We start from the raw sequence: 7,906 nt of genomic DNA, 5'->3' as shown, positions 1-7,906 counted from the left end.
CAAAATTGGTGCAGGGAAACGTTGGGTGAACTTTTAACCCAAAGTTCAGAAGGGTATTATCTTATCAAAAAATGCATTGAACAAGTAGTGCCCAGACAGTGGAACGAAACCCATTTTCTAGGCACTTTTTCAGGGTCCACCCCAAGGCCTAATTCTATTTAACACAAGACTTATTTTTCATCCCATACAATTTATTTAGCAATTGGGGGAAATTACTTAGATACATACTGTAAAAATATTGGAGTAGAGAGATAAAAACAATGATGACATTTTGCTGCTGTCTGTTGCATTTTCCGCGTTCTGAATCTTCCCCATTGGGCTGATTTCTAAATCAGCTGAAATCGTTACTCTGCCGACGTCATCACCTAGATGGAGGCACTAGAGCGCTACAATGATAGGCGGGGCTAAACGGCAGATTAAAAGAAACATTTCTCTTCATCTGCGCTTTGCCAAATTGTTGTATATAGTCGAATGATCTCAAAATATGATTTTAATTCACATAATAATGCTATTTAATTTCATCGTGTCACAGGCGCTTTAAAAGTCAGTGATTGCAGGACTGGTTTACTTTCAAAAAGTGCTTGAGCCGAGTTTTGAGGGTTTGTATTGCGGGACACTCCCTGATGGCCCTACTATGACCCTAGTCATGGGGGCGGGGGCAAATCAAATACTTAAATAGTATTTTTTTAAATTAAGAAACAAAGCACATGAAAAAAAAATACATAGTAATGAAGTAATAAAATAGAAATAATTCTACATGAAATGAAATTCATTCTAAAAAAAAAATCAAAACTTCAAAATATAAATGAAAAATTATTGAAATAAATCAAGATTAAAAATAATAATAATAATAATAACATTAATTCAAATAAGTGTCCCATGTGTGAATTTTGCTGTGGGAAAGTTATTCATTTAATTTTGTTTTGTTTGATGAATCTTGTGACCTCTCATATCTTAACTCTATGGCTGCCTCTTACGGTATTCAATCCATTTCAACTGATTGTTCGATCGCTTCCAGCCCCTCCCAGTTAAAATGGATTGGACGTCTATCAATATCTTTTACTTATTACCACAACAAAAATTGTGACCTGGGCTGGCGGTGGTGAGGTAAACTAATGATAACTTTTGGATAGATGTCCACTGATGTGACCACTGTAACCGAAAGGGTTAAACATCATCCTCAAAAATAAAAAGTGCAAATTACCACACAAATGTTCCTTTTTGTGCTATACACAAGTGTGGATGCAACCCCGTTGGTTACATAACTCTGTCGGAATGGCTGACGGTTACCCATTTGATTATTTCACCTTATAACGCATACTGTAGCTTGATCTGAGGCTGAAATGCATCCCAACTCTTCTTTCTTGATTTCTGTCCCAATTTACATCCATTGTCCAGTTCACTGGCGCCTGTGGCACAGCTGTGATGGTGTGTGATGTAATCCTACTTGGTTTAGTTATTGTTGGGTAAAGAGACATACTATACATTGTATCCAAAAAATTGTCCATTGCTGCCAGTTTGCTTGGATTTAATAAATCAATATTAAAATCTCCACAGATGAAGAATGTTTTCTGCTTAATAGTGGAAAACAATTGGCTCATCCATTCAGTGAAGGAATCAATACATGAACCCGGTGATCGATAGATTCAACTGACAATTATATTTTTCTTTTTTTCATTGGAGATCTCTATTGTCAAACATTCCAAGTGTTCTTGACATATCTATTCAATTCAATTTTATTTGTATAGCCCTAAATCACAACAAGGTTGTCTCAAAGGGCTTTGCAGAGGCAATATGATACAAAATCAGAAACAGCAAATGAAGCAATGAAGATGAATACATACATTTCAAGTCCTGGGCATCCCCCATCCTTAGACCCTCCATGTCGGCAAGGAAAAACTCCAAAAACTCCAGAGTCTTTGGGAGAAAATGAGAAACCTTGGGAAGTACCACACTGAGGAGAGATCCACTCCCGGGACAGATAGGCAGGGAGCACCAGTACTGCTAATGGGAATTAGCAGGCGAAGTTACAGTCCGTAAAGATACATTGGAGTAAAGGAACAAGAAGAGGTCCATCTAGCCAGATGAGACGGGGGTAGCAACGAGGACATCCATCCAGCCAGGGGTCCGGACAGTCAGGAGGCTGCAGCTGAAAAAGGGGTGGGGGGAAAGGGGAGACCGGGTGACGAGTGATGAAGAGACTAGACAGATATTACCATATTACTAGATATTACCATTGGAAAATAGAAATTAAGTAAGACAAGTGGTACTGTAGGTAGAGTGAGAAAAAGGAGATAGAACTCAGTGGCTGTACTTCCCCCAGCATTATAGCTTCTAGTGCAGCTGTATCTGTTAATACCATACATTTAATTGATTTATGAATATATAGGGCAACTCCACCACCAGTTTTCTTTTCTCTATGTATTTTAATTCGTAATCATCCATAAGAAAATCAATACCTTTATCAATATTAAACCACGTTTCTGTGATCGCAATTATGCTGAAGGGGTGTGTAAATTGGTGCAGATAGTCTTTGGTAGAGCTGACATTTTTGTACATGCTTCTGCTGTTGAAATGTATAATTGACAGTTTTGCCCATTGAGTTGATATGATTTTCATACAGATCTTGTGTAAAAATAATCGCAATTGGTAACAGTAGAAGAAAAGAAATGATTGTCAGGATCACTTTCTATATTAGGGACTCTTTTGTTGGACTCGTTGGATTTAAAGGCCTCAAGTTCTATTTGTTTGTTCTGAAGGGTTCGCAGAAGTGGATCAATGTCGCTCTTATTCCTGAGTACAGTTCGTGTGTTTGATGTATCGTTCATAGTCATTGTATGCAGAGATGGTACCTGGTCTTGATAGGTATCAGTACTTTTCAAGCTCTTCAATATCTCGCACCATCAGCACTTTTGCTTCCTCAGGCGTTCCGTTCCATTTAATGTATATTTTACAATTGACTACCCACGTGTGTTGAATCTTGCGTTGCTTTTTAAGATACCTTGCCTTTTTGGCGATATCAGCATTCTTCCGTGTTAAGTGATCGTTCATATATACGTCGGTACCCTTCAACTTGCGACCTTGTTTCAGCAGCATTGTCTTGTTTTTTCGACTGATAAATCTCACGATGATGGCTGGCGGTCTGTCATTCCTCATCGGCATTGAGTGGCACGCCTCGATGTGCTCCAAGTCCAACGTTATTCCCTTGCTCCGAAGGTAAGATGCCACTTGTTGCTCCACCGAGTTTTCCTCCTGCTGGCTGGGTTCCCCGTTGTCCGTGGCCACCGCACGCGCATAAGTGCGCGGTCGGATCTTATAAATGACTTTCCAATATATGGATTTAAAATTAAGACGTTGCCGGTAAAATGTTGTCTGTAAAAGTTGTAAAGCAATAAAACAAACAACAAAAATGAATGAAATGAACAAAAAACATTTTTTGTAATGGGTAAAAAAAATATTTTTCAAAAAGATCATGTGACTAGTGTTGGGTTTTGTGTTGTTTTTTTCCTTAGTGTGACTTGTCTCTGTGATTACCCATTGATTTCACCTGTCGTGCCTGCACATAGTGAGTCCTCCTGTATTACCCAGCTGTTCCTCGTTGTCTCGTTACCCCTTGTCTGCATGTGTGTGTGTATAAAAGCACCCAGTTTCTTTTCAGTCCTTGTTGCGTCATTGTCAATGTAAGTGTCTATGTCAACGTCAAAGTCCATGTCAGGTTCTCATCAGCAGTATTCACGCCTATCCAAGCCCTTGTGTTCCAAGTGAGTTTTTGAAAAGCAGTCTTTTGTTAGTGACAGTTTTTGTTTGCCTCAGTGCCTTCTTTGGATTATCACAGCCTTTGTTTGTACTTTGTTTTTCGTTGGCTTTAATTAAATCATTTTTGCACCATTCATCTGCCTTGCCTACATTTCCCTGCATTTGGGTCCACCTTGCCCGCCCGCGCTCCCTGACAACTAGCACCTTAGAGACGGTCATTTGCTTTGCTAAGCCACCCCCAAAAAACACTGGAGGTCAGAAGAGGCAAGATGGATATACATCATTTTTTTCAAACCTAAGCTTTCAAAAGCGACAACAACTACTGAGCGAGAACCAAGAACTGAAGATGTGGACCATGAAACACCGGAGAGCATCGCCAAAATGGTGAGCGGAATTTCAGTTGGCTCCACTTCAGACGTTAACCCCCAAAAATGGAAACAAGGTAAAAAAAAAAAAAAAAGTTCATTTTCAACGTATTATTATAAATGATGTTCCTGGCTGAAATATTCAGCCAAAACAGATGCGGCGTCTACTTCTCCACGAGGTAAGACAGAAAAACGCACACACGCAGACGCACACACAGCTGGGATGCCTGTATGTACGAGCATGGGCTAAGCTACTATCGGAGCATATATCGTGTAAGTTGATTTTATTGCTGACACTGCGTTTCGGGGTCATCAACATTTTTGGCCCCTCTTGCCAGAAAAGTCAAACTCCACCTTATGGTTTTACCACGCGATACTTTTTACTTTGACTTGAGTAGATTTGTGATGAAACACAACTCTTACTCCACTACTTTGGGCTACACTAGTCATTACATTTTTCGTCTTTATTGTACATATTGACTTTATTCTCGCAAGAGGTGCCGACAGTGGCCGTCTCAGTTGTACCAATGAGACGTCGCAACAATAACCACATGACTCCATTATACGTTATAAGTAGCGGTAACAATGTTTGTTCTCCGCTAGAGGGCACTCATGCTCTGGGTGGTGATTCATCGTGTTGTTCTGGTCTGAATTTGAGGGTTTGTGTGTCATCTTTTTGGCCGGATAGGTTATAGTACAGTATGATAATGACAGTCCATCTACTAGTAGATGAAGTTGTGCTTTGAAAAAAATATATAACATTATTATTTTTTTTTTTTTCATCAGACATTGTAAGCAGTTACTGACAAAGTTACTCCTTACTAGAGTATTCTTTTCAACGAATATTTTTTACTTGTACTTGAGGAATGTTTTGGATAACTACTTTTGCTTTTAACCACCTCAGGTCAGACCTCGAAAAACTCTTGAGTCTGGTCACTCGTACATCGAAGCGCCACTATTTTTGCTATTTGACTATCACTTCACCATTAGCAAATGGACTGGACGTTTGTCGCCGTCAATGACACAAAAACACGATCATTCAGAGGCAGCTCTGTGTGTTAATCTTGTCTGAACACAAAATTGGAATTGCCAGTGGGTCCAATGCGTGTCCATTGGCTCTTGATTCAACTCATCGTTGACCATAGCAAATTGAGCCAAGTCTTATCACCAAATTCACAACAACATTTGGAATGTCTTGCAGTCCTCTCCAGCATTTACCACCTACAATATATGCAAGCAGAAAGCTGTTGTGGTGAGAGTTAATACTGGCTCGGAATAAGACTGGTTTGGTTTAACAGAGCTCAGAGGGGGGGTTTGAATGACATGAGAAGGTAATCCCATGAAAACGGGAAGTGCGACTACAACAGTTGGCCGATATCCAACCTTATTCTGACCTACTAACGAGCACATGAAATCAACTAATTTTACAGATCAAAAATGTCATTTATTTACACACTGTGGTTATGATCTCCAATAACACTCCAAAGTCTATCTTTTTGTTCTTAGTATTTTACTCATTGCCTGCTATTGACAGCTGTAGACATCCAACTCATTTAAACTGGAAAGAATGGTTGTGAATGCTCATCTTTCAGTGTCATTGGCGACACTAGATATCCAATTCATTTTGACTGGAAGGGTTGGCAGTGGTCAGTCGCTGCTAGCCTCTCCTAGCCAAAATGGATATGGAGGTCTGGTGCCGTCAATGGCAACCATACGTTGTGTAAAAATGAGTGCCCTATATAGGATTAAAATTGCAAATCTTTTATTCAGGGTCAAGAAAATGAATGTTTAATAGTTAACACATTTTCTCTTTTTAAGAAATGAACTTCTGATGGAAGGGGGAAAAAAAAAGAGCAAAAGTCACTGACCATCCATGTCAAAGTGTTTCCAGATGTCGATGAACTGGGCGGTTGTGAGCTCGGCCAGGTGCAGGTGAGGTTGCCGAGTCTGGGCTGCCATCTCGTCTCTCCCCCGTGGATTGGATGCACTTGCACGCAGGGCCGGCCCAGGCCACTTAGGGGCCCTAAGCAAAATAATGCCAAGGGGCCCATATTTTTGGCCCACCATTTCGTCACAGAGTACTGTGAAACCCATACATGCAATCCAACCCATACGTCCACATTTTTTATATTAATCAGATTTTGTTGCACTGCATACTCAAACTTCTCACCCCAAACGATTGCCAGTACTTACAGTAGATGGCGCCAAACCTTTTTCTGATTGGCATACTACTTGATAATAATGAAATGACTATATCTACGCTCTCCAGTCCAAATGCATATTATGCCAATATTTCGTTTTACTACAATCAGCGGAAGCCGTACATTTGCCGTTGCCGACAGGTGACAGCTTGCTCCGCTTTACTTGATTCGCTCCAGGCTTTTGCCCTGCAGCTAATGGCAATTACCAGTACGACATATTGACCAGCTCTGCTGACAACAGCGTTCAAGTTGGAGTGTCTTGCACAACAACAACAACAACATCAACAACATGCTCAATTACCGCGAAACTGTTGTAGGGCTGAAGCTACAGAATATTTTAGTAGTCGATTAATTGATGGACTAGTCAGTTGGAATAATCGAGTAATCAGATAAGGAACATGAAAAATTAAAATACCTGAGCTCAGCCTCAAAGAGTATATATAAATATATATATATATATATATATGTAATATACATATATATATATATATATATATATATATATATATATGTAATATATATATATATATGTAATATATAGATACATATATAAATATTTTTTTAAATGATCTATGTACAACAAAAGAACAATTGGCTAACTTGCATAGAGAAAGTCAGCTAGCATATAAATGCTATAAAATGCTAAAGTTTTTTTCACAATGCTCTTAACAAATGGTTCAGACACATATTCCCACAAAAAACGGCTAAATATACCTATAAACTAAATTGTGAATGCATTAAAAAACATTAGCTCAAACAAAAACTTAGCTTACGTTGGTGTTAACAGGGAGCAGTTGGATTCAGCCATGTAAAAAGAGGCAGACCAGAGGGCAGTGTATCCACCCTAATCAATAAAAGTAAATGCAAACACTTTCAAAATAAACCATGACAACGCCACTTTCATTAAACGAATACTCGAAGCAACAACATTTAATTCGAATGTTTTTTCTAATCGAATACTCGAGTTCATCGATTAATCGTTGCAGCACTATACTGTTGTTTCTTTTCTTCTCCGATTTTCTTCTTTCCTTTCTCTGCTCCAGAGGGATAAATTCTCTTCCACATATCCGTGCATCTATTTTCCAAGCAAGTTTGAGCACCAATCATCGCAAAGCAGGTTTAACGTCACTCCCCAGGTTGCCAGATTGTAATGACAAGAAAATGGATGTTTGCATAGATCAACGGCAATGCGCGCCACATTATTCACGATGCTCTATTAACAACGTATAAAATGAGGTTTCCAGATTGGGGCCCCGCCCCCGAGTGGTCAGGGGCCCTAAGCAGCTGCATAGTCTGCGTATATGCTGGGCCGGCCTTGATCCTATCCTATTGTTTAGCCACAACTGGATTCATTACCTTGTTACTTTTAATCCTTCACACAGCCGCTGGAAACAAATGTTTTATCCATCTGCAGGCGACCATCGTGATTTTACAGCACTATTTGGGTGTGTGTCTGCCTTAAGGCAAAACACTACCGCTTTTGTCCAACGGCGTCGCTGAAATTGACTAAAACTGAACAGTTTCCAAGTGTTGCCATTGACAGCACTTAAACCTCCACTCCATTTGAACTGGAAGGGCTGGAAG

This window comes from Corythoichthys intestinalis, unplaced genomic scaffold (genome assembly GCF_030265065.1).
Source record: "Corythoichthys intestinalis isolate RoL2023-P3 unplaced genomic scaffold, ASM3026506v1 HiC_scaffold_52, whole genome shotgun sequence".
In the NCBI taxonomy this organism is placed as follows: domain Eukaryota; kingdom Metazoa; phylum Chordata; class Actinopteri; order Syngnathiformes; family Syngnathidae; genus Corythoichthys; species Corythoichthys intestinalis.
This window is presented reverse-complemented; position numbering follows the sequence as displayed.